The sequence below is a fragment of the Haliotis cracherodii genome, unplaced genomic scaffold (assembly GCF_022045235.1).
Source record: "Haliotis cracherodii isolate W230 unplaced genomic scaffold, xgHalCrac1.p SCAF_8, whole genome shotgun sequence".
NCBI classification, from domain to species: domain Eukaryota; kingdom Metazoa; phylum Mollusca; class Gastropoda; order Lepetellida; family Haliotidae; genus Haliotis; species Haliotis cracherodii.
In genome coordinates, this window is record NW_027266341.1 from 10,967,480 (window position 1) to 10,994,333 (window position 26,854).

Consider the following 26,854-nt stretch of genomic DNA (forward strand, 5'->3'; position numbering starts at 1 on the left):
ACATCACCAAATAATCTTCAGACAGGGATACAAGGCCCTCTTGTATATCGGAGACAGATATGTCTGGCTGGACAGACAATTACCATATATATCTTGATACGCTTTATTTGGTGCCACAACGGTTGCTGGACCTGCAGTGTGCGGCCACTGACTGGAAGGATGGCTTGAGGGTATAGACATTTGACATCTGGTATCAACTCTTCTTACCTAAGCTTTTACATTTATCACACCGTTGATTGTACAACCAGGGTATATTTAGATTAAAGTATATTTTTAGCTGATTGTAGCATTAACACTCACATAACCATACCAACCCTTACATTAAATTCTTGCTGCTGAATACAAACTTAACTTGATGCAATTCTGTTCACAAGATAATCTCCACCACATACTTATTACCATTACAATCTCTGCCAAATAATCATAAACATAAAAAACTCTGACATGTAACAAACAACTAAAGAAAGTTTGGTTTCAGCATGGTATAAAAAAATCTCACCATAAACACCTACCTGCTCTTAAAAGTATATATTAATGCCATCACTTCAAACAGCTAATGTGCAATAGACAAATTTACCAGTGATAAGATATGTAGCTGATTCCACCCCCGTCCCATGTGTTACACTGATAGAGCAGCGCCTGTACACATCCATATCAAACATCTCTGCTGGAACTGCAACACCAGCCATGTACAAGGATCCATCATAATCAAGTCATTATCAGTTCAAAAGCATATCAACTGTTATTTTTAATCCCTGTGACTGCGTGGTCCACTTTGGTAGAACAGTAACTACAGCGGCATCACAGAGCAGCAACACAACTGCGGCAAATGTCACACGAGAATGAGCCTCATCGCCTCGCAGCTCTCCCAAACCTCCGGTCCATAGATTAACTAAACTTGTAACTGATAATACTAGATTAACACTCAGTCTTTGAAATTTTTTCTTTAAATATATTTTAATGGACTTTTTTCAATAGAACCTTAACTCCTCCACTGTTTTCATGTGGAATCAAGGAAACTAGACTTGCTTTAGTTTGATCTAGACTTACCTAGGCTTTTTGTACACAATTTATTTTATAAAATCCACGGTCATACCTCAGTACTACTGATTATGCATACTGATGGTGACATATGAGTGAGTGAGTGAGTTGGGTTTAACGCCGCTTTTAACATTATTTCAGTTATATCACGGCGTGTCAGCTTAATGTGGGAGGAAAGCCCGAAGTGATGCAGGTCTCAGACGTTTACCACTTCGGTGAAACCCACGAGCACGGGTATGGTGCTGACAAACCTAGAAACATAATTGGGGGGTGACATATGAAAGGAATGAGTTGACATAAATCACCAATATTTGTAGAAGTAAAATAACATAAATAATCTCCATTAAGGCAACCGTATACCATTTTATTTAGTGTGCTCCTTCTTAGAAACAAGTGACTGAAGTCTAACACTGCTGTCAGCAATACTTAAGACCAATATCACAGAGGGGAAAGCAACAACAAGCTCTACATTGTTCCCACACTAGGAATTGAACTCTGGACAGTCAAAGTTTTCGCAACTAGGCTACCCCACTCCCTCTCTTGGTGACAATAACATTATGAACATACTCATATGATATACTTGTCCCCAACTATCTCTCCATCACCCAGGTGTATAACAATATACTTGTCCTATGCACTATCATCACCTGTGTAAAACAATATACTTGTCCTATGCACTATCATCACTTGTGTATAACAATATACTTGTCCTATGCACTATCATCACCTGTGTGTATAACAATATACTTGTCCCTTGCACTATTATCACCCGTGTGTATAACAATATACTTGTCCCTTGCACTATCATCACCTGTGTGTATAACAATATACTTGTCCCTTGCACTATCATCACTTGTGTGTATAACAATATACTTGTCCTATGCACTATCATCACCTGTGTATAACAATATACTTGTCCTATGCACTATCATCACCTGTGTGTATAACAATATACTTGTCCCTTGCACTAGCATCACCCGTGTGTATAACAATATACTTGTCCCTTGCACTATCATCACCTGTGTGTATAACAATATACTTGTCCTATGCACTATCATCACCTGTGTATAACAATATATTTGTCCTATGCACTATCATCACCTGTGTATAACACTATACTTGTCCTATGCACTATCATCACCTGTGTATAACAATATACTTGTCCTATGAACTATCATCACCTGTGTATAACAATATATTTATCCTATGCACTATCATCACCTGTGTATAACAATATATTTATCCTATGCACTATCATCACCTGTGTATAACAATACACATGACCTGTGAACTATCATCACCTTAGTCCTGCACCATGACCGTGGAATATATTTATTTTGTGAAAAAAATAATAATCTAGAAATGCATACAAAAGAAAGTCTAGCCAGCTCCAGCTAGCTCTCTTCCACAAATCTGAAATGGGGAAATCAGCATAGGGAATTTTTTATTATTTTTAGAGTCAAGAAGGATATTGTGTAATATAAGATTTCAGAGACCAAATGTTAGTCTATTATCATGGTATAACATTTATACTAAGTTATCTTATAATAATTAGATCTACATCAAGTGCTTTTATGAGTTATCATGGTGTAAAATTTATACACCATTTCATATAATTATAGTTTAGCAAGTAATAATTATCATCAGGTAAAATGCATATATAAAATATCAGTAGTTTCAGTTATAGATGGTTGCTAGCCTAAGGTATCAAGATCCCATCTCCCAGACAAAGGATATTTATTTAAGAATATCTGTCATCACCTACCGGGGTATATTAGAATAACATTACTTCAATTAAGCCTCATTAAGGATTAGCCCCCATACAAGCTCTTGATGTAGATCTAATTATTATAAGATAACTTAGTATAAATGTTATACCATGATACTATCATCACCTATGTGTATAACAATATACTTGTCCCATGCACTATCATCACCTGTGTATAACAATACACTAGTCCCATGCACTATCGTGGAGCACCAAGAGTTCTCTATCAGCAGTTGTCCTACAACATGCTTAACTAGTACCATACACCTCTCCTAAACAACTGTACTAATGTCTTTAAGACTAATTACAACTGATCTTCTTCCAAGATCAAAACCAAACCAAAATTCCTTTTAATTATACTTCCAGACCTAGAGGACAGCAATGATTATTCACTCTGGTATTCCATAACCAACAAGCTCCATCTCAGTGTGAGGTTAATGAATCACCGGTACCAATACCTAAACACAAGCAGCTGTAAATCTACCTGTCTCAGAAAGATATGGCTAAACAGGTCTGTATTGGACTGGTCATGTTATTAGCTGTTGAATCCATGTGTAAAAGGGAAGCCCTCCCAGCACATGGTTCCTGTGGGGGCGGTTGCACGATGGGCACAAGCGGCACAATGACCTGGTGTCGTGTTGGGGAGCGCATCAGCTGTACAGTAGCACCCAATGGCTAATCCACATGGCTACAAGCAGGATATGAGTTTAGCATTGATATCATTAGCATGGTGAAATGGAGGATTGTAAACAAACCATAGGAAGTACATATCGCTCGATGTTTCAGCAAGACCTCCGACACATCATGCGATAAGCACCATGTATATTTTACAACCTAGGCAATGCACTGACTCAACAGTGAAGGGGTGATCACCGAGAATGAGAATCAGTTCCTGTAATATTCAAATAAACCCTTTATTATTATAATAATAATAATAGTAATAATAGAAATAATAGTAGTAGTAGTAGTAGTAGTAGTAGTAGTAGTAGTAGTAGTAGTAGTAAATAAACCCTAACTTTAAGCAAAGATTCAAGAATATGAATTGACAGTAAATAATTAAAAAAAACCAAAACATTCTTTTAAAATTTAGATTAATAATGGTAACTTAATTTGAAAGGATATCTGCCAATTTGCATCAAGTGTGACATCTATTGATGGTACTGAGAAAACTACCAGGAAGGAGGGACCTCTCATGATACCCCCCTTCAGTGACCCAAGTGTTCACATACCTACAGCATGGCAAATAACCACGACTAATCCTACAGCCAGATACACAAGTCCATCCAGGTACAGAAACCGATGCCACAGAGAGTAGTAGGAATCCCATGAAAAGTACCTCTACTGTTACACTAGCAGACCCATCACCTGGTGTCGGTGCTTCCAGTATGCACAACCAGCATCAGCTCGACCAAATCTCCATCAAAACACAAGCAGTTGTCGCCGTACCGTGAACATCCATCGGCTGTACCAGTATGTCTCCTTGTAGGGAATATTCCACAGTCTGGCACAGTTATTGTTTATCCACAAACACTGCATTTTCTACAAGCATCCATTGCAGACAGAAGAGCAACAGCCTCCGTTACCCTGTTTCTTCTTCCATTGATTAGATCCTCCTCGCTAGAGAACACTAACGGAGAACGAGAGACTGAGCGAGCGAGAGGCTTCCACCTCCTTACTCCGCGACTGACTGCTGGCTTATTGATGGTTTCCCTACCCAACACACCAGCCGGCTGAGGCCCACTGATCGGAGGAGCCAACGAGAGAGAGCAATGGGCAGACTTCCAGGCACTTCATAAAACCATCCATGACAGGCCCTCTCACTGATGTAAGGCACAGTGTATACGTCCCACAGGGGCAAGAGGTTAGGGTTCATCGCAACCCATGGGTCACTGGACTATGTGGCATTGAGGGGGTCTCAGTCTCAGGATACCTCAACTCACTTGTGGTAATGTACATCATATAGACTATGGACATTCCAACTGAACACTGAAATGTCATGGAGGACAGATGGACTGGGAGAAGGTTAGAAATGACACAGGGAATTTGAGATTCTTGAAATATGATATCGGCTTCATACAGAAGTGTGATGGTCTTGGGTTTGTCATATGTATTTTTAAAAGGAAACGATCAATAGTCTCACAATCCCAGCAAATATCAACTGAATTCAAATAATTAAAAAGCCAAATAAATGAACATTTCTTATGACATTCCACTTTGACAACAGGAATGAAATGGACTGGTCATGTGAATATGGAGATGGAACACACTGTCCATCTATCATAGTAGTCCTGCACTATGTGACTGGAATATATATATTTTATGAAAAAGAAACACAATCTAGATATGTATACAAAAACAAGTCCAGCCAGCTCCAGCTAGCTCTCTTCCAAAGAATGAAATCAGCATTAGGAAAATTAGTTGTTTAATTTCAGAGGCGAGAAGAGTATTGCAGAGCTCCAGATAAGCTTTTGGTGTTGTGGGTATTTTACCCATGCATTTTATAATCACTGGGTATCAGTAATTCTATCTGGGTATTCACATTTCTGTTACCCACTAGTTTTTACACATGTGGGTATTTAAGTTAAATATTTAAAAACACTATTCATCTAGTCCCTGCAAACTGGTGTTGTGTGGGTTCGAGAGCTTTATAGGACTAAAAATACCACGATACTTCCACAAGAAAGTGTGATGGCAAATGATCATCGTGGAGTTTGGCAAGGTTGACGGAATGCCCGTTTATAATTTCAAAATAAGTTGCTGATTTGCCAATCGAATACGCAGGGTTACTTCACAACATTTTGATGATACGCACAAGCTTTATTTTTGTAGCGTATCTGTAATGTTCGTTGCGTATTTGATACACTTGGATATTATTTTACTGCGTATTTCTGCATTTCTGATGCGTATTTTACGCAGATACGCAGCTTATCTGGAGCTCTGGTATTGTGTAACATAAGATTTCATAGACTGAATGTCAATCTACCATTATAGAAGACTGGCAATTTGTTTTCACGACCTATTTAAAAGTGTAATTTTCTCAAACATCCCCAACCTTGTCCTGTCCTCTGATTCCTGACACTTTTTCAATTGCCACACCCCCTTCATTGTATGACCAGCTCCTATTGACTTCCTACAGACACAAAGCTGCCTGTTGTCTATATTGATACCAGTGTACATGGAAGATATTAATTATGCAAGTCAAGTCTGTGCCACATTCATCATAAACAACTGCAGACTGGAGCTACGCATCCCTTCCCCTGGCCGAGCCGGAATCCCTAGAATCGCTACAAAGTCCATTAAACATGCATTTTCAATATCCACATTAACCCTGGCTTGCAGATCTCTTTCCAATTTCCGTACAGTAGAAAATTACACAACCATCAACCTGGGTTTATAGGCATTTAACATTCACAGGACATTGATTTTATACTAAAAAATCCATTCAAATCACATATGCTCATATTAATTACCACAGGAACCTATGATAACGGAACATGTTTACTGAGTACAACTTACACCTTCCATGTGTGGCTAGTGCAGCATCTGGACCCAGAACACCGATACCGCCTCTGTTGTCTTCCTACTGCGGTGGGTCCTGACAATATAGTAATTTATTGGTCTCTATTGTTGTACCCAGTATCTATCACTTCCTGTTGTACTGTGCATTCCATGGGACTCATCACTATTCATTTCTCCATGCTGACCCGTGAAGATTCCGGGGTGGAATTGGTCTTCAGCGACCCATGCTTGTCGTAAGAGGCGACTAACGGGATCGGGTGGTCAGGCTCGCTGACTTGGTTGATGCATGTCATTGATCCCAATTGCGATGCTCATGATATTATTCACTGGATTGTCTGGTCCAGACTCAATTATTTACAGACCGCCGTCATATAGCTGGAATATTGCTGAGTGTGGCGTTAAACAACCAACCAACCAACTCCATGCTGACAGACTTTTGCCTGTATCCATCTGTCTAATACTAGTGCATAGTGTACACCCATCTATAATCACACCTTCTATTCATACATCAAAAAACCATCCATTCATCTTGTCATCCACCTCCTCCATCTAAAAACCTCCCTTCCATCCACCATCCATTAACTGAACACACATCTATCCATCCATTCATCTTTACATAATTCACCTAACCTAACCAGTCCATCTATACACATCCATTCACCCTTCTTCAAATTTCCCCAAACAATATCACGTTTGTTTTATGTTGCACTGAGCAGTATTCCAGATATATGACTGCCTGACAATAATCGAGTCCAGGACCTGACAATCCAGGGATTGAAAATATGAGCAACGATCTCTGATGTTGACGTATGATGACACACAATCAACAGAATCTGACTACACGATCCATTTGATCGCCTCCAACAACCAGCATAGGTTGCTGTGGACCTATCCTAACCAGGGACCCGGGTGAAGACCAACATGGGTTGCTGCAGACCCATCCTAACCAGGGATCCGGGTGACGACCAACATGGGTTGCTGCAGACATATCCTAACCAGGGATCTGGGTGACGACCAACATAGATTGCTGCAGACCCATCCTAACCAGGGATCCGGGTGCTGCAGACCCATCCTCATCCGGGTGAAGACCAACATAGGTTGCTGCAGACCCATCCTAACCAGGGATCCGGGTGACGACCAACATGGGTTGCTGCAGACCCATCCTGATCCGGGTGACGACCAACATAGGTTGCTGCTGACCATCCTCAACAGGGATCAACTTGTTATCATCCCATGGACCAACACTTACAAGAGAGGATCATGTCCATCGCCATGGAGTTGAACTTGAAGATCCACCACCTATCCACCCCCAATAACAAATCAACCTAAACCTGCCTATTCCCCACGACAAGTGTCCAGTTACCCATGGACCCCCAGCCTCTCATAGCCAGATAAGGTGTACACTTGTAAAGACACAACAAATCAACAAAGTTTCGTTCATGTATTGCAGACCACTAATGAACAATATGACAATTAATCACACTGACGGAACACTAAGTGTAAGTAAATATTAGAACTAACACAGGGCAGCTTCTGTCAGCATCAATGGTAGCATAAACGTACCAGTCTCTCACAGCTCACCCGGAGGGCCCAGTCCAAGCTGCCCTCTACTGACCAGGCCAAAATCAACATTACAATTTTGATTAGTTGTGACCTGTGGCTCCCTCTGGTGGTAGAGAGTGGAATTAAAGCCTTCACCTGCCCCCACTCCCAGAGTTTCCTCGCAGCAGGCTGGAGCCAAGTCTGGCGATTCCAGCACCGATTCCATAGCACCATCCTGTATTGATTGTACGATCCAACCAGGAAAATGTTTGTATAAAGTTTACTGCTGGATCTGTGGGCATCAAGATTGGCCGTTTTTAAGGATATCTGACACTGACGTTCTCATCAAAATTTAACACATTTGGAAATGAGTCAAAAATTGTGAAATTTGAAATTTGAAATTTGAAAAATGCATTTCTTGGTGCTAACTTTTTTAATTTTTAGCAGTGAAAGTTTATAGCTTTAATAGGAATTCAGAGCAATCTTCATGCTGACTGACTCTGAAAAGTGTCATCAACGTTTTGGATAATAGTTTATTTCCTAACTGGGGAGATAATTTCCATTATAATTTTTTTTAATTCTAAAAAAGCATTAAAAATATTGTGATGAAAAAAACAAATTGGAATCAATTTCATACCAACTTTAAAACCCCAGAGCATATCGTTCAGCAGATGAGAATTTTTAACATTATCAGACGATCAAATTTAAAAGTGAAAATTATTAATATTTGAATTATGATTATTAGGGAGTGAGAAAACTATTAAATTTTTAATGTTTTAGTTTTTTGTTATTAACAAAGATTATCTTTGGTTTGATTTTTAACATCAGGCAAACCTGATGTTTGCATTGTTCTGCTTTCCTTATCAGCTTTGTAGATAATAGTTTGAAAAAGTGGTGAAACTATCTTTCCGGCAAAACAAATTATGAATTTATACCTTTCCAAGTATTCAACACATGCATAAAATTATTGATTTATGTTAAAATGCAGCAATTCTTTCTTGGTTGTATTTCTTTACGAGGTCGAATAGCGGAATAGGTTTCAGAGTGCAAGGTGATTGTTTTCCGCCTGTCAGCTCTTATATACAGTGAATATGCAGTGTATTCATCTTGAAAATGGGAGTATGAGCAAATGTCATTGTTTTTTTGCCAGTTGAATCACAGCGGTCTGCATGTGCAATAGAACTGTCGTCAATGAGAGCAGACCCGTGAAGATCCTGGGTAGGACAGGTCTTCAGCAACTCATGCTTTCTGTAAGAGGTGACTATGCTTGTCATAAGAGGTGATTAACGGGATCGAGTGGTCTTGCTCCCTGACTTGGTTGATGCATGTCATCGTATTCCACATTTTTGTGTGGATCGATGCTCATGATATCAATCACTGGATTGTCTAGTCCAGCCTTGATTATTTACAGTCGCCATTATGTAGCTGGAATATTGCAGAGTGGGGCATTAAACAACAAACAAAACATACAAATAAATGAAAGCAGGAGTGAGGCAACTGGAATATTTTAATTGCCATCTACAAATGTCTCCTGTGCCCCTTACCTTTAGTGTGTACATTTAGTCATGATTGTACCCTGTAGCCTTGGTGTGAACAACTAGCCATAATCAGCAGCCATTGTGTACCCCAATACCCATTCTTGTTACCATAGAGACAAGATATGGGGCACTGAGGAACCATGTTTTACCCCAAGAATATGCAGTGCCATTTGCTAGCAGTTCACAAAGATATGAGTGATCATAGAACCGGCAGCTGTGGACGTCCTGACTGGACATTCCAGGAACCACCAGTCTGGTTTAGTATCAGTTTCATGTATAGAACCGTGAACGATGGACGTCCTGACTGGAACTTCCAGGAACCACCAGTCTGGTTTAGTATCAGTTTCATGTATAGAACCGTGAACAATGGACGTCCTGACTGGAACTTCCAGGAACCACCAGTCTGGTTTAGTATCAGTTTCATGTGTAGAACCATGAACGATGGACGTCCTGACTAGAACTTCCAGGAACCATCAGTCTGGTTTAGTATCAGTTTCATGTATAGAACCGTGAACAATGGACGTCCTGACTGGAACTTCCAGGAACCACCAGTCTTGTTTAGTATCAGTTTCATGTATAGAACCGTGAACGATGGACGTCCTGACTGGAACTTCCAGGAACCACCAGTCTGGTTTAGTATCAGTTTCATGTGTAGAACCGTGAACGATGGACGTCCTGACTAGAACTTCCAGGAACCATCAGTCTGGTTTAGTATCAGTTTCATGTATAGAACCATGAACGATGGACGTCCTGACTAGAACTTCCAGGAACCACCAGTCTGTTTTAGTATCAGTTTCATGTATAGAACCGTGAACGATGGATGTCCTGACTGGAACTTCCAGGAACCACCAGTCTTGTTTAGTATCAGTTTCATGTATAGAACCGTGAACGATGGACGTACTGACTAGAACTTCCAGGAACCACCAGTCTGGTTTAGTATCAGTTTCATGTATAGAACCGTGAACAATGGACGTCCTGACTAGAACTTCCAGGAAACACCAGTCTGGTTTAGTATCAGTTTCATGTATAGAACCGTGAACAATGGACGTCCTGACTAGAACTTCCAGGAACCACCAGTCTGGTTTAGTATCAGTTTCATGTCGCAAGAATCCAGGAAGATGGACAATACTGAATCTGGTCAGAGAGTCGAACATGTCACGGGCAGGCAAATACTCTACTCGCTGGGTTAACGATTACAGTTTCATCGTCATAGCAACATGATCTACTGCAAACACTGCCCTGTTCTTTCAGAAACAAAAGTGACAATGGATCATATCTTGTCCGAATTCCTGTCATAGAGAGAAAAAGGCCTCTTACGCTCTAACAGTTCATTTTGAACAGCACATGTTCCTGAGGCAATATCTCTCGCAATGACGAGGCAACAACTATGATATAAATAACCCATCATTATCTCCATGTCATGTGATCAATATCAAAATCGGCAACTACTGACGGCATGACATAACGGCATAGCTCTCCTAAACCCAATCATAAAAACTGCCTTCCAAAAAACTAGTCCTGATATCTAGATTATATCATGGCAATAGCAGATCAATGCATCTATAGGCTTAAGATTGGGAATGAAGTTTTGGGAGGAAATTTTAACGAGTCTGAATCACTATGCATACACCCATTTACATGCAGTTATTTCATCATCTGTAAACTGGGAAAACGACAAGACAGGCACATTCTATGAGTTCACCAAGATATTTCTGATGTTAAAGCTGATAAGGAAATATCGGATTAGGGATTCGGAGGAATTAATTCTCATGTGACCCATTTTCATTCTGAATTATTATGGTGTTAGAAAGTGAGATGAGACATACAGCATCTTGTTATTATAAGCCCAGGGGACCAACATAGGCTAGGCCTACATATAGAGTGTGAGTGAGTGAGTGAGTGAGTTTTTCAGTTTGCTGGGCCTACATATAGAATGAGTGAGTGAGTGAGTGAGTGAGTGAGTGAGTGAGTGAGTGAGTGAGTGAGTGAGTGAGTGAGTGAATGAGTGTTTCAGTTTGTGAGGGAAACAAAAATTATACCAATGTAGTGAATGGAACCCAGATTCTTTGGAGAAAAACCCAAGAGATGCCTGTCCTGCATAATGGCTCCATCTGCCATATCACAGCATTTTGTGAACTGTTGAGTCTGGACAGGGCAAACTGGTGACAGAAATCATGAGAAATGATCCACACCATCACAGTACTATGCCACACAATCAGCCAAGTCACTGAGCCAGCTAGACCACCAAGAGTCTGTCCCCCCAGACCCTAGAGAATAAAAATAAAAAGGAGTCCAACTCAAGACGAGAATGATTTGGCAAATCTGAAATCAAGGATTGTTCTGGGCTCCATTTGGATTATATTATCTTTTAATTTATATTTTGTAGACATATATCTTTTTATTTCTGGGACTAAATGTCAGTCTAGACCACACAGTCATGGCACTAAAGAAGCAACTGTTGGATCAGAACCTGAGCAGATCCAACTGCCAATGGGATGCACAGTGAGTTCTTTTCCTCTCGGCCACCTGTGCCATCGTCCTGTGAAGATCTGCGTTAAAATTGGTCTTCAGCAACCCCTGATTGTTGAAAAAGGCTACTAACAGGATAAGGTGGTCAGGCTCCCTGACTTGGTTGATGCATGTCTTCTTTTCCCATTTGCCTAGATTGATACTCATGATATCAATCACTGGATTTGACTTGATTACTACAGACCACCATCATATAGCTGGAATATTGCTAAGTGCGGTGTTAAACAAAAAATTCAAACAACCTGTGCCTTCAATTAAGATCAAAAACGTGATCTGGGCTTATAACATGGTTGGCATATGCAGATAATCATGTGTCTGTCAGGAAACATTTATGTTATCTTTTTTCCAGTTATGATACATGGATATGGTTATGGATAATAATTGTAATCAAACACCATCACAAAGATGGAATTCAAGCCAATGGATTGTACATGATAAAATTACCATTGACACTTGTTTATGATATGGAGATGGTATCAGAGTAATCTGAGAGACATTATTTATAATAATGTATTGCATGGCCAAATAAAATTACCAGAATTTTCTTGATATGATCGATGGAATATTATCTGCCTTCAATGATTTATGATACAGAATCAATATGACCTGAACAATGACATCCCAAAGTATGCAGCTGATATTAAACGGAATAAAATTTAAACATTAAACACTAATTGCTAGAATGTGGAGGTGAGAATTTGAAAGAATTAGTGAGTGAATGTGATGGGTTTTATTCTAGAGCAGGTACAACCATATGACAACTGGGTTCACTATTAGTACCGATAATGGAATCGAACTCAGACCTTATGGATACCATGTTAATAAAACAACAAGTTGGAACAGAACTTCGATTCATTATTTGTGTGTGTACATTCTGCTAACCTGACATGTTCAGTTATCCCAGATGCATGTGATGTCATGACATCATCACATTCCCAGTGACGACACAGCAATCCACACTGCCATCGTGTCACACTTCAAGGTTATATCGTGAATTTGATGCCAAATTTTTTTTCACTTGATGAAATTTGAAATGATATTTCCAGGCACTGTTTACTCAATAAAACCTGCATATCTGAGTGAGTGAGTATGGTTTTATGCCACTTTTAGCAATATTCCAGCAATATCACGGCTGACTAGGCTTTAACCACTAGGCTACATGACTGCCCCCCACCTGCATCTCTGAAAACATATGAGTGAGTGAGTGAGTGAGTGAGTGAGTGAGTGAGTGAGTGAGTTTGGTTTTACGCTGTATCCAATATTCCAGCAATATCATGGCGGGGGACACCAGAAATGGGCTTCACACATTGCACCCATGTCGGGAATCGAACCCGGGTCTTCGCGTGACGTGCAAACGCTTTAACCACTAGGCTACCCGACTGCCCCCCCCCCACCTTTATCTCTGAAAACACATGATGGTTTATCCGCTGGATTTTTTACAAGGTTGTAATTCAATCCTCCTACTTTTCAATCAAAGAATGGAACTGTACTGGGACTAAGTTGCACAAAAATGGGCCACAGGGACTTTCAATTTGAAATATAAATTCAAATTTGAAATTTAAATGCTGCCTATTTTTATTCGGTGCACAAGTAATGTGTAAATTTATGGTAATTTAAAAGATATCCATTATTGATGGACTACACTTGTTTTATGGAGAAGGATCAATAAGTTTTACATTTGTCTCCAATCATATTATGTTTTTGGACAATAAAATATGTTTAAACAAAACCAACACTTTGTACGGCACGAAATGTTTAGGTGGGAAATCTCCCAATTTTTGAGAGTTAAATGGTCCTCTCACCAAACTTGATATAACCAAATGTGGCTTTAACAAACAACAATGATATTTTGCAGGCAGTTATATATTCACTGCAGTAGATATACTTTGTCCACAACTAAATAAATCCCCAAAGAACATCTATACTTTAATGCTCCCTATTGAGTGACTCAACACTGCTGTGAACATTGTTCCTGTTGTGTTATAGCATCTGAACTTGATGTAGGAATAGAATCAGTAGCTGGAAGGAAGACAACCTAAACTGTATGAACCACAGTACATAATGACTTCTTTTTGCGGTTAAACTTTTATTTTTTTAGTGACACAAAATGACAAGGACACAGTATAGTTACCGGTAGTATAATTTACCTCGTAACATTATGTAACTCCTCTTGTTATGATTAAATGATCAGTTTGCGTTTGGCTTAAACTTTCTGTTCATCTATAATTTTTATTGCGATATTAAACTCCTGTTGGTGAAATCATCCTACAGACAACATCGGATACACTAATGGGGGGCTTTTTTCACAACATCAGTCAGGCATGTCAGACATTTATTTGATATTTCCGCCAATAAGATGTAGTAGGGTACTGACATTAAGGTATACTGGTGTAATACAGTTCTCTAGTATTTCTAGCAATAACATTCTCCTCATTCAAAGGCATTGGTAAATTGAGCAAGAAAGCACACTAATACCATAGAATCATCAGGGCTGCGACAGGTAACTTGGGTACTCGTTCAGGTGGATCCAGAGTAGCACCTGGGTACCCACAGGACCCGGACTCGTTAGTCACTTGATGTATTGTTTAATGACAATAACAATAAAACTCCATTGTTACACAATAAGTCTTTGTTTCTGACTATGCATGCATTCCTTCTGACTTTAATATGACTGGGCCCGTGAAGATCCGGGGTAGAATAGGTTTTCAGCAACCCATGCTTGCCGTAAAAGGCGACGATGCTTGTTGTAAAAGGCGACTAATGGGATCGGATGGTCAGGCTCGCTGACTTGGTTGATGCATGTCATCGATCCCATATGTGTGGATCGATGCCCATGTTGTCAGTTACTGGACTGTCTGGTCCAGACTCGATTACTTACAGACCACCGTCATATAGCTGGAATATTGCTGAGTGCAGCGTTAAACAAACAAACAAACAAACAAATTAATATGAATAATAAGTTAAAGCGTCAGTCAACTTCAGTGTATTCATGTACCCAACTCTTGAGACCTGCAGCGGGTACTCAGGTAGGGCAGGGTAATAGAGGGGTTAGGTACCCGGATAGTAAATTTATACAAGGAATTTATCACATGTTATCACAGCTGTACAACTCACAGTATAAACAAATCAAATAAAAAAATAAATCTCAGTGGCATTTACAAAAAAGTTTCAAACAATACCCTGTTCAACCTGCAAGGAAAACAACTCCGCAGAAACTACTGCTCATGACAAATGCCAAAACTAACCTACTCCGTCAGCTGTATCAATTTATTTCTTCCTTAAATCCAGACGTCTATGTATTAGGCATAACATTATAAACAATTTCCATGCAACTCAAGATCATAAAGCAAAAAATCCAACGCTTACTGAACCAAATTCTTTTTCTAAAACAATGACAATTCCAGTTATTATTGTTATTTTTCTCCTATAATCAGGTGATCTGCACGTTCCTCACTCCCTCTTTGATGTCTCTTTGATATCTATATAAACAAAGACCATGCTGTTTTCCTTCTTTTAATGCCAGATTGTCATGTAATGTCCATTCCATGCAGTAAAACATAAACACAGCGCCAACCCTGCACCTCTAGGAAACCCGACTGAGAAATGGCGTCCATGTCTAATTACTCCCACCATAGGTGCGTCCCCAGGTTTCTATCAGAATAACCAGGCACCAAGCAGAGCATGTTCTCTGTAATTAAACAAGGTGTCCGGTTTGTGACCAAGACCCATTATTGCATCACACAACCTTGTAAAGTTCCACATATCTCCCCAACAAAAAACATTCTCACGCTAGTTCTAGGATTATTACATAACATAATGCATATTCACAGTTCTGAAACAGACAGACTATGCATGATTAAGACTACAAAAATGTTGTGAAATTATCCCAATCCTGGCATTTTTCTCCATCTAAACATTAATTTCATGTATTATATATACCTTGGTATGAAACATACAACCCGTGAAATATGAACCTCTCAGCGTGCAATATGCGATTCCGGCGTCGCTATGCGTGTTGAAATAATGTACAAATCCATCCATTTCTGCATCAGGCATAACCCTCAGTCTCAGTCTGCCAAACTTTCTCCAACATCAATCAAGTAAATGCATTTATCAAGTAAGTGCTTTAGCATATCGGCCGTAATAGCACAGGGAGACGGTTAGTTCCTGGGTGGACATTGTGATATGGACAGTGATTAATTCTCTAATTGCGGGTTCTGGATTGCAATGGATTAAATGATGGCCACGATATGGAGATAGGGATCCCATCTCACTTACCATAAAGCAACTGGCACTGATTGAATGGATAGATATATACACCGATAATGAAATATACTTTCAAAGAGAAATAACGAATTGGATTGTCTAGAGGAAATTGACTTGAAAGCTATGGATGTCCTTTATATCTGTCCAAATATTGATACAATGTGACAAAGAGCATAAAGACATGATTTGTTCAAGTTTATTGAACGGCCTCGGGATCACATATTGCATCACATATCAGCTGCTGTTTATGTAACTACGGTTGCTGAAACTACTGTTACCATGGCAACAGTTTACATAATTTGCCATAAAGGATTTGATTATTCATTGTTTCTTCTCCAATATATCAAAATTACCATTTCCTTGAAGATGAACATAAAAAATTCACAGCAGTTACAGGACACCCGATAAATAATCATGTCCTGACAAACATGTTAACTAAAGATTGATAGTATGAGCACCCATCCACACATCAGGGTACCATATACACGGTGACCTCCCAATCTCCATGTAGTCAGCTCTTTTACAAGTTCCATCTACCAGCAACTAGTCTGACCTGGATTTTAAATAAAAAAGTATGTACATTTTTACCAATATTATATCTTAGAAAAATGGTACCCAATATATCAATATGTCATAACAGCGACTGAATTAATATAACTCCTATCGACTCAAGCCCCGGTTTAGTATGCAACAGCAGCTTCATCTAGAATCATCATTTCAAACGAGTCACCAGATGATGACATAACACTATCAGCTTCGTTTGATCCTTGCAAACCTCAAAGTAAACAGGTAGAAATAGATCCAACACCAGTATCCTTGGTTTGATCTGTGTCCCTATTGTCGTGTGATTGTTGGGCGTTGGCAAACCTCCTGACATGCACAAATCAATTTGTGCAGGCCGAGTGGAACCTAAATACTCGTATGCCTGTATCTCAGCATAAGGAATGACATCATAAATCTCATTCACTGGAGGGCCATTAACCGCCTCGTTAAAACCTGCTGTTGTCCTCTACTTCAGAGACAGACTTTCTTCCCTACTCAGACAATATTCTTACACTGACAAACAATCAACTTGCAAATGAGTACAGTTTGGTAACCATCAGACATGGCCTATAAGCTACTTTATGGGGAAGGAATGGATGCACTGAAAGCATTCTGCAAGAGTCGGCAAACTAGGTTCGCGCTACAATGTTTCAGGCACAAGAATCTGCGAGTTTGGAAATTCCACAATTTTTAGTACAGCACGCTTGATCATCAGGTTGTGAATGGTAATTGTTGGCGCCAATAGTCCATCAGACTTGCCACCAGGACAACCGACCCAGCAGAATTAGCAGCAGGGCTCAGCTTCTGCCACCTCCACTGAGTGTCTCGTCCCACAGTGTAGCCACAACATAACAGTGATAAACCAAGGATCACGTTGGGGTGAGTGGGATTCAAACCCATGACCAGCATATCCGTGACGCTAAAACTAGGCAGGACTGTGACCGCTAGGCGATCTATGCTCACAAAGTACACATAAAAGTGATCATTTTTAAAAACTCGGACTGAACCCAAAATTTAGTTCACCAGAAGACATTACAATCATAAAGAAAAAAAACATGACTCACATTTTATAGAAGGGTGTGTCAAGTATCATTTTCAACCATATTAATCAAAAGTTCTCATTTTCAACTTTTCTTTTAAAATATTCATAAGGTACCATCACTTTAAACCATAAATATTCTGATAAAGGAAGGTAATATCTTTGCCAGTCCCCCTGTCTGACAGTGGCAGCTGATCGAAAACGCCCAGCCTAAATGTCCAGAAGCACCATGTGAATTCAAAGTCGCGCTTATGATACCCATCTTCACCAAGACAATAATTCTTAAAAAATATTCATACAAATCATAAATCTATCTGACACAGAATCACCTACTCGTTAGGTAACAAGCCATTACATTACAAAGGTTTAGCCTACAGGTCCCTGCAGGTCCCAAATAGTGACATAATTAAGCCTTTAATACAAAGATGGAATGGTGGGAATATTACGGCTTAACTATCCATTAAAAGTAAATGGCACCATTGAACAATTCACTGAGCAAAATAAACAACCAAGTCCCTTGACAAATGTCCCACTAGCCAAATACTAAGCTGTAGATGGCAAATGCTCTGTGTCTTTTGAGAGTTTAAGTAAATAACTCTATGGACATTATTAATTCATTACCTTATTTATCCTCAGTCAGTGATGGCAAGACTCCAATGTTATCCATGCAGACAGTCTTTCAGCCTGATGAGTTGCATTCAAAGCCTGTCAAATTTACAAATTCAAGCCCTTGTATGTTTGTGTGTAGCATCAGATCCATGGCGACAACCATTTCACAAGAGATAGCAATTAATACATTAGTACGTAATCGGAGAGCTGATAATATGACATGGCGCATGTATTATTTAAACATTCACTACAATTATGTCCCTGGACTAATACACAGAGGATTGGAAAACCCCATGGCATTAGGGCTCTATTCCCAATAACTGATTTCCGTGTCAAGCCACTGCACCACTGGACAACTTGTATTGTCCAGATCCACTGCATAATTGTGTTTCTTCAATTAAACTTCAGTGGGGATGTGACCAACGACTCCAATTGTTTGTGTTATGAATTTCCCTCAAGTTTGCATTTCCTTCAAGCATAAGCGTCAAATTCTTCGTTATCTTGGCACTGTCATATTTGTGTTATGCATAACTAACCAGATACTCTGCTCTGGCAATCCATTAATGCTGTTACGACAATCTTGCTAAAAGCATAAAGTCGTCTGGAGGCACGACAAGGTTTGTCTTGTTCTCTTGCCAAGAAAATACCCCTGTGTGAGGTCATATTTTAGAAGGTGTGAGGTGAGGATATTGAAAAGGGAATATTATAGAGCAGCAAAATCAAATATTCACAAGTACCAAATGGCTGGAACCATAGTATTTACTCAATAAACTTTTCTTTTGTTTATTTTCACACAAAAATGTGATCCCAGTGTGACCGAAAACGCTCGACTGATTGAGTGGTAAGTGGGGGAAGTGATCGAGTCTTCCCATTGTATATCCAGTCACTGTAGGCAGAAAGCTGAGACTATTCTAAGGTTAACAAAGACCTACTTGACAAAAAGATTATCCCAATATACATAATCTGAATAAAGTCAACTGACTTTCAAAGTATGAAAAGTAAAAACTTATGAAACCCTTAAAATACGGTAACTTCAATCAGTCTTCCCATATCATTAACATGAGAAGACAGGACAGTATAATACCGCTTGGTCTCTATAAGTGAGGAGTGAGTATGGTTTAACGCCGCTTTTAGCAATATTCCAGCAATATCACGGCGGGGAACCAGAAATGGGCTTCACACATTGTACCCATGTTGGGAATCAAACCTCGGCCTTCAGCGTGACGAACGAACGCTTTAATCACAAGGCTACCCAACCACCCCTGGTCTCTATAATGAGTGAGTGAGTGAGGTTTTGCTCCATGTTAAACACTATTTCAGTCATATCACTGTGTGGCGGCTTGAAGTGGAGAAAGCCAAAAGTAATTCAGGTTTTGGACTCTTATCACATTCGTGAAACCTAGGAACACGGAGCTGACAAACCAAGGATCAGGGCAAATCTGTATTCAAACCCATGATCATAGGATCAATACACATGAAAGGGACACAACTCTGCACTGTGAATGTGGCCCCTTCAACTACTGGGCCACCCAGACCTGCCAGCCCTATTGCATAATCAACACACACAATGAGGTCTGCACGACACAGAGCAATCCTGCACATCTGCACTGTATGCAGATGGCTGGGTGTTGGCATGGCGATGCACATGACATAGCCTGTGCCTCCTTGCATGACACAGGCTCGTGCACGTTATCAAATTTCACCACAGCTGTCACAATGTGGTTCTCCTCGCACTTGCATTTCTACTCCTCGCACTTGCATTTCTAATTCACAAATAACTGTCTCCCTTGTGAGAGGGCAGACATATTAATCCCATCAGTCGTCTGCACTGATGATTTGAGTGAGTGAGTGAGTGAGATGGTTTAAGTGAGTGAGTGAGTGAGTGAGTGAGTGAGTAAATTTGAGCAAGTTTGATTAAGTGAGTGATTGAGTATGGTTTTACGCCATTATTATCAATATTGCAGCAATATATCACAGCAGGGGACATAAGAAATAAACTTCACACATTGTACACATGTGGGTATTAGAACCCAGGTCTTTGGCATGACAAGCAAACGATTTAACCACTAGGCTACCCCCACTGCCCCCTGTGTGAGTGAGTAAGTGAGACCATTTTTTAAAGTATGTTTAAAGCCACTTTCAATAATATTTCAGTTATATTTCATGTCAGTTGAAAGTGGAAGGAAAGTGATGCCGCTTTACCGAGAGGATTTGAACCCATGAGCAGCAGATTCTGGTAGTGCAAAGGGACACAACTCTACACAACAATCATGCCAAGGATGATGCTACAGGTCGACTTTAATGACATATCTGCATCTCCACAAGATATAAACTTAGGTTACTCCTCTGAAAACTTGTATCCTTGAAGCCAAAACTGAACCCCTAGGACTCCAAAACATATTGACCTTGAACATACCACGTCCTGTAGACATATTACAGTGGTGACAGTCCATGTAAATACAAAACACATGACACATGTCATTCACATGACAGCCACATGACACCAACCCAAGAGAAGGATGGCTGGCTCAGTGAAACATCACACCTCACTGGTTTAGAGTCATCGAGCAGGATCACTGTCAGATTCACAGCAGGATTCACTTTCATTTTTGGGTTACATTATTGAATGCTGCACACAGAATTATTTCAGCTATTTATTGGTGGCCTTTAAATAATCCACTCTGAGCCAGACAATCCACTGATTGATATAATGAGCAACTGTCAGGTTACGAGGACATGCCATAAACCAAGGCACTGAGCCTGACCACCCATTCATTTGTTTGCCTCTGACCAGAAATCACCACGGGTAACATTGTTGAACCGAAAGAATAATGAAAAATGAAAACAACAAAAATGATTCAGTGCCATAGCTATAGGTTTTGACAGCAGGACCAAAATAATACATAATCAAATTAAAACATTGATCAATAAATATAGAAAAACAATGAATTACAATAAAATTAACTCAAGGACACATGATCAAAAATAGATAGACAAGAGCCAATACGAAATAACTTCAGAGTGAACAGTTAGAGTGTTTATTTATTAAACTAAACTCCATTAACGAGTGTATCGTCTGCCCGATCTTATTTCCATAGGCGAAGATACAGAGGCAGAAGATTGAATCAAAGTGAGATCGCCAGAAATGACGTAGCATCACACTTACGTTGGATTATCTCATTTTGAATTAATGTCACTAAGAGCGACAGAATCCATAGAAATTCACTCCAGCAAATCTGTGAAGGAGATCGGGCTTGGAAAAACAATTAATTTACTCTCGTGGAATGCAATTCATTGATTGATGGTAAATGAAATATCAACATATAAAACCACAATATAGTTAGACTGCCAGGATATGGCGACACAAACGTTAGTACTAGGTTTACTTTTAACGCCAATAAAGTATTGGGTCATCGAGAAATGTTGGAAAATACAATAAAAGTCCATTTGTCGCAGGGAACGCTGTAATAAATCCTACAAGTTGTAGATGGCCAAATTGATCAGGAAATGACAGATGAGAAGCGAAATCAATGACATTTTTCTGGTTTGCTGGACCAATTCTATATATCATATCATAGACTTATTGATAAGTGCGTTGCTATAGCCGATACAATCAAGCCGATCATCACCAGATCAAAGAGCAAGAGTCTTCGTGCCTGGTTATCAGTATACAATATTAACAGCAACTAAGTATATCACATCTGTCAAACTGATCATGCAATGAAACTGCAAAGTTTTAAGGGAAATCAATTAAAGTGCATTTGGTTATTCAAGGATGCCAGGCTCTCCGTCAGTGGAGTGGTTTCGCTCACTCTCAACGCAGTCTGCATTTCCATAAGATAATCTTCCCTGCAACAGACTTTGGGATATCAAATATGAGCTCAAATCGCTTCATGCTTTCTGAAGTTGTCTAGCCAGATGATTTCCTAAGAATAGGTATACACAATTCCATCACCTGTTATCCCCTTAGCAAACTTGATGCATCAGTCACCCATGCATTATTTCTGTAGCTTGAGGTGTTCTACTACTTTGAGCTGTTGTTTTCAAAGTTTGTAGAATAGAAAGTTTCCTAATGCATGACATTTTCCTAATGACTATATGACATTTTCCTAATGACTATATGACACTTTCCAAATGACCATATGACATTTTCCTAATGACCATATGACATTTTCCTAATGACTATATGACATTTTCCTAATGACTATATGACATTTTCCTAATGACTATATGACACTTTCCAAATGACCATATGACATTTTCCTAATGACCATATGACATTTTCCTAAAGCTTACTTGGTCGGTTGTTGGTTTGTTGTTTAACACCGCACTCAGCAATATTTCAGCTATATGACGGCGGTCTGTAAATAATCTAGTCTGGACCTGACAATCCAGTGATAGACATCATGAGCATCGATCCATGCAATTGGGATCGATGACATGTATCAACCAAGTCAGCGAGCCTGACCACCCCATCCCGTTAGTCACCTTTTATGACAAGCATAGTCGTCTTTTACGGCAAGCATGGGTTGTTGAAGACCTATTCTACCCTGGATCTTCACGGGTCGCTTACTTGGTACTTTCCATAATGCTTATATGGTATTTTCATAATGTGTCTATGGTACTTTTCCTGATGCTTGCTTATATGGCTATTTTCCTGCTACTTATATGGTATTTTCCCAATGCTTATTAGGTTATTTACCAATGCCTTTTCCATAGATGTCTCCCACATGATGAGAAAATGGGAAAACTATGTCTCTCACATGTATAGTGAGAAAAGGGGCAATCTGTAGCCAAGTGATTAAAGCGTTTGCTCATCACTCTGATGGCCCGGGTTCAATTCCCCACATGGGTACAATGTGTGAAGTCCATTTCAGGTGTTCCCTGCCATGATATTGCTGAAATATTGCCAAAAGCAGCGTAAAACCATAAAACTCACAATAGTGAGAAAATTGTCGATGTCTCAAATGTTGAGTGAGAAAATGTCCGATGTCTTTCACATGTTGAGTGACAAAATGGTCGATGTCTCACATACTGAGTGAGAAAATGGTCGATGTCTCACATACTGAGTGAGAAATTAGTCAATGTCTCACATACTGAGTGAGAAAATGGTCGATGTCTCACATACTGAGTGAGAAAATGGTCGATGTCTCACATACTGAGTGAGAAAATGGTCAATGTCTCACATACTGAGTGAGAAAATGGTTGATGTCTCACATACTGAGTGAGGAAATGGTCAATGTCTCACATACTGAATGACAAAATGGTCGATGTCTCACATACTGAGTGACAAAATGGTCGATGTCTCACATACTGAGTGACAAAATGTCCGATGTCTCAAATGTTGAATGACAAAATGGTACAGAAACAAACTTCTCCAGAATACAAAAACGGCTGACAACAAATAAATGCATCAGTCAACACTTTTCAAAGCTGGTGAATTAAAATAAACTTCTTTGAAGTCTCATCCCATCGTCATAAAATAACAGCACATTTCCAATCAGAATGTCGTAGACAGAAATCTGATTCCAAATGCAGAATCATCCAAATGTCAAACATTTTTCATAGTTCACGTAGACTTCATTTTAAGACAGGCATGCTGTAAGCTGCAGCAGACGATGACGTCATCAGACAAGGTAACTGGTATGACATTCCCAACTGATCTCAAACATAAAACACCACAATATCATCAACATTATTACATTCCCCTAGGTCAATTTCCAGGACTTTTTCAATTTCATGTCGTGTAAGGATGTAGTGAAATGAGTCCAAGATTCACCTACAACATGTCTACAGTCAAACTTGAAATCACCATGCAAACAATTAGACACTGTTTAATAATGTCTAGTTGCATGATTTATAATTGGCAATTTATTTACTGGTAACACATTATACCACTTATCAAAGAAGGAAGACTCATTTTCTGCCTGTTGTGGAGATAGGGTGGTAGGTACGTGTCTTATAAATGGTAAATCACGCCTAATGGTTAAGATATCATCGAATGGTGCTAAAGGCACGTTAACAAGAGGATATATTTCACAACCCAGATAACACAGGTTAATATGTAAATACTTATCTATGTCCATTTTTTATTCATTTTTTCTTCCTGTATTCCATCTTTCATTCCTCCTCTGTCAATCGCTGAAGCTGTTGGATTGTGAACGAGATACACGCTCTCAGGCAATAAATAATTTTCAGTGAAGTCTATTTATAAACAGCAATTCTATGATGAAACAGACTCTGTAGGTTTGGAAATAGGAAACTTGTTCAAAACTAACGTTTTGAACTAAAAATATCCACACACTTGACAAGGCTTCAGAAGAATTCTCTTGCCAAATACTATTTTCCACACCAATGAATTTCTTTCCAACCCTACACATTCTTGAAGTATTACTACAGAAAAGCAATTTTGTGAACTACATTACATATTCTCTGATTAAGGTCAATCTCCTCGATGGCATTATTGTGTTCACTTCTTTTCTCTTTGAAGTCTCAAGAAATCTTATTTGTCAACATGTCTTGAGTTTTCCTTTTAAGCCAAGCTTCAACAGAGAGGCACAAAAACAAGAATGAGGGTTAGATGTTAGGATAATAGCATTCTGCTAATGATGAGGGTATGTTGTTAGGGTAATGGTATTCTGCTCATGATTTCATCAAGGGAGGATTACTCTTCAAGTTTTTAATACTTCAAGAAAACCAACATTTCTTTTAAACCGTCACTGGGTATATGTTTTTGGTCACAGTCTGCCCTCGAATTATTAATAGGGATGATTATCCATGCATCTGTTTAAATATCAATCACATAGTGTATCTAGACTTGGTCTGATGCTAATGTTACAGTGGTGCTGGAGTATTTTCCAATCAAGGGGCTTGGTCAAGCACCATTGCATCTGAAAATGATCAAGCAAGGTGTCAACCCCAACTCACAACCCCAACTCACTCACAACCTCAATTCACTCACTCACAACCCCAATTCACTCACTCACAACCCCAACTCACTCACTCACAACCCCAAGTCACTCACTCAACATTTCACTTGAATCAAACCCAACATAGGACGAAATTCTAACGTGACAGACAGATCAAACAGATCTGGGATCGAACCCCGGACCTTCCGCCTTCCAGGCAGAAGCTCTACCACTGGACCACGGAGGTGGTCTGGCTAACCAAGAGTCATCATCCTACACTAGTTGCTATTGTTCTTTCCTCATCAGCCATTGTGTCCACACAATACACACCTTAATCATAACTACAAAAAATGGTGTTGGGGGTTCTTTCTTGAAGTCTTAAGTTGAAAACATCCTTACTCACCAGTCTTTTAAGGGCAACTGAAGTGCACAAAGAAAGGTACAACTAAATAATGCCCCTATTATTATTTCCGGACATTACATTGATATACACACTCAAAGACTCACCTGCCAAACTCCACACATGGAACTTCTCATCAAACTTTCAACACAAATTGAATCTATTTCTACAACAATTTCAATCAATCATCTTGTATGTCAATACGCACACGCTAATTTCAAACCATTACCCCAATAGCACATCCTCACACTGCCGATAAGTAAAAGTAGGTATAGATATCCAAGAGTGTACCGTGTCATTCATTAGGCCATCCACCCACCACCACATAATGACCAGTGTTTATTTAAGGCGGTCAGTTGCAGCTGATTGACTGGCAATAATCAGCACTATTGACACCACCTGGATTGATTACAGTGGAGCGTGCCAGACAGAATGGACGGAGCCTTCATTACGACCTCTCCATGTGGCTGAAGCCGGGAGCTGACCCAACACACAGTGAAACTATTCAAGTACATGATCACATATTTATAACCTACCCTGCAGTTGTAGCAACCCTGACGCAACAATGGCACGGTATTTGATGTATGAGAGTGCGCCTTGTCATTTCGACATGCAACATCAGGCGTGTTTCAAAACCAATAACCTCCAATTCAAACTGTCAGAAAATTCAAAAATGCATCAAGAAGGCAATATCTTTCCAAACTTCCCTTCATTCAAGATTTTACTGAAACTGTCATATTATTCACCTTCTTTCATTTGAAATAAGCTCTTTAAGTGTCCCAAATGACTCCAGCTGTCTAACATGGAGCCACCACGACAGCAGTTAGCAGAGAAACAAGGCTGGATGGAAGTCATGTACACAACCAGCTTGCCCATGCAATGTGGGAGTAACTCTTTATATCAAATGCTAATTATTTTACATCACATATTGCTGAATGTATGTCCAAAAGCTGATATAATCTAAATGAAAAAAAGTAAAAAATATCTGCCACTTTCAAACCAGCAGATTAACTGAATGAGATTTTTCTCACTTTCTACATAAGCCAATTCCCTTCTGTATATGAATGTGACATTTTACAAATTAGAAACGTATGATGTACGCATCTTGTAGCTATAGACGAATCATGTATATAATCTAAGAGTACGAAAATG

The 26,854-nt window shown here is 39.5% G+C and overlaps 1 protein-coding gene across 13 annotated transcripts in view; it reads right to left on the bottom strand.

The window, feature by feature from the left end:
• LOC139449888 (teneurin-m-like) overlaps nt 1-26,854 on the bottom strand; it is a 232,840-nt gene that overhangs the window by 132,819 nt on the left and 73,167 nt on the right. For 6 of the 13 annotated variants that reach the window (XM_071231477.1, XM_071231473.1, XM_071231476.1 and 3 more), the window contains exon 1: nt 4,039-4,518. The exons of 5 other annotated variants lie outside the window; for them this stretch is intronic. The gene's annotated coding sequence lies outside the window, so the exon portion shown is untranslated. Of the gene's footprint in view, nt 1-4,038; nt 4,519-26,854 lie in introns of those variants that run through there. 2 more of the 13 variants (XM_071231471.1, XM_071231464.1) reach the window with 2 other exon arrangements.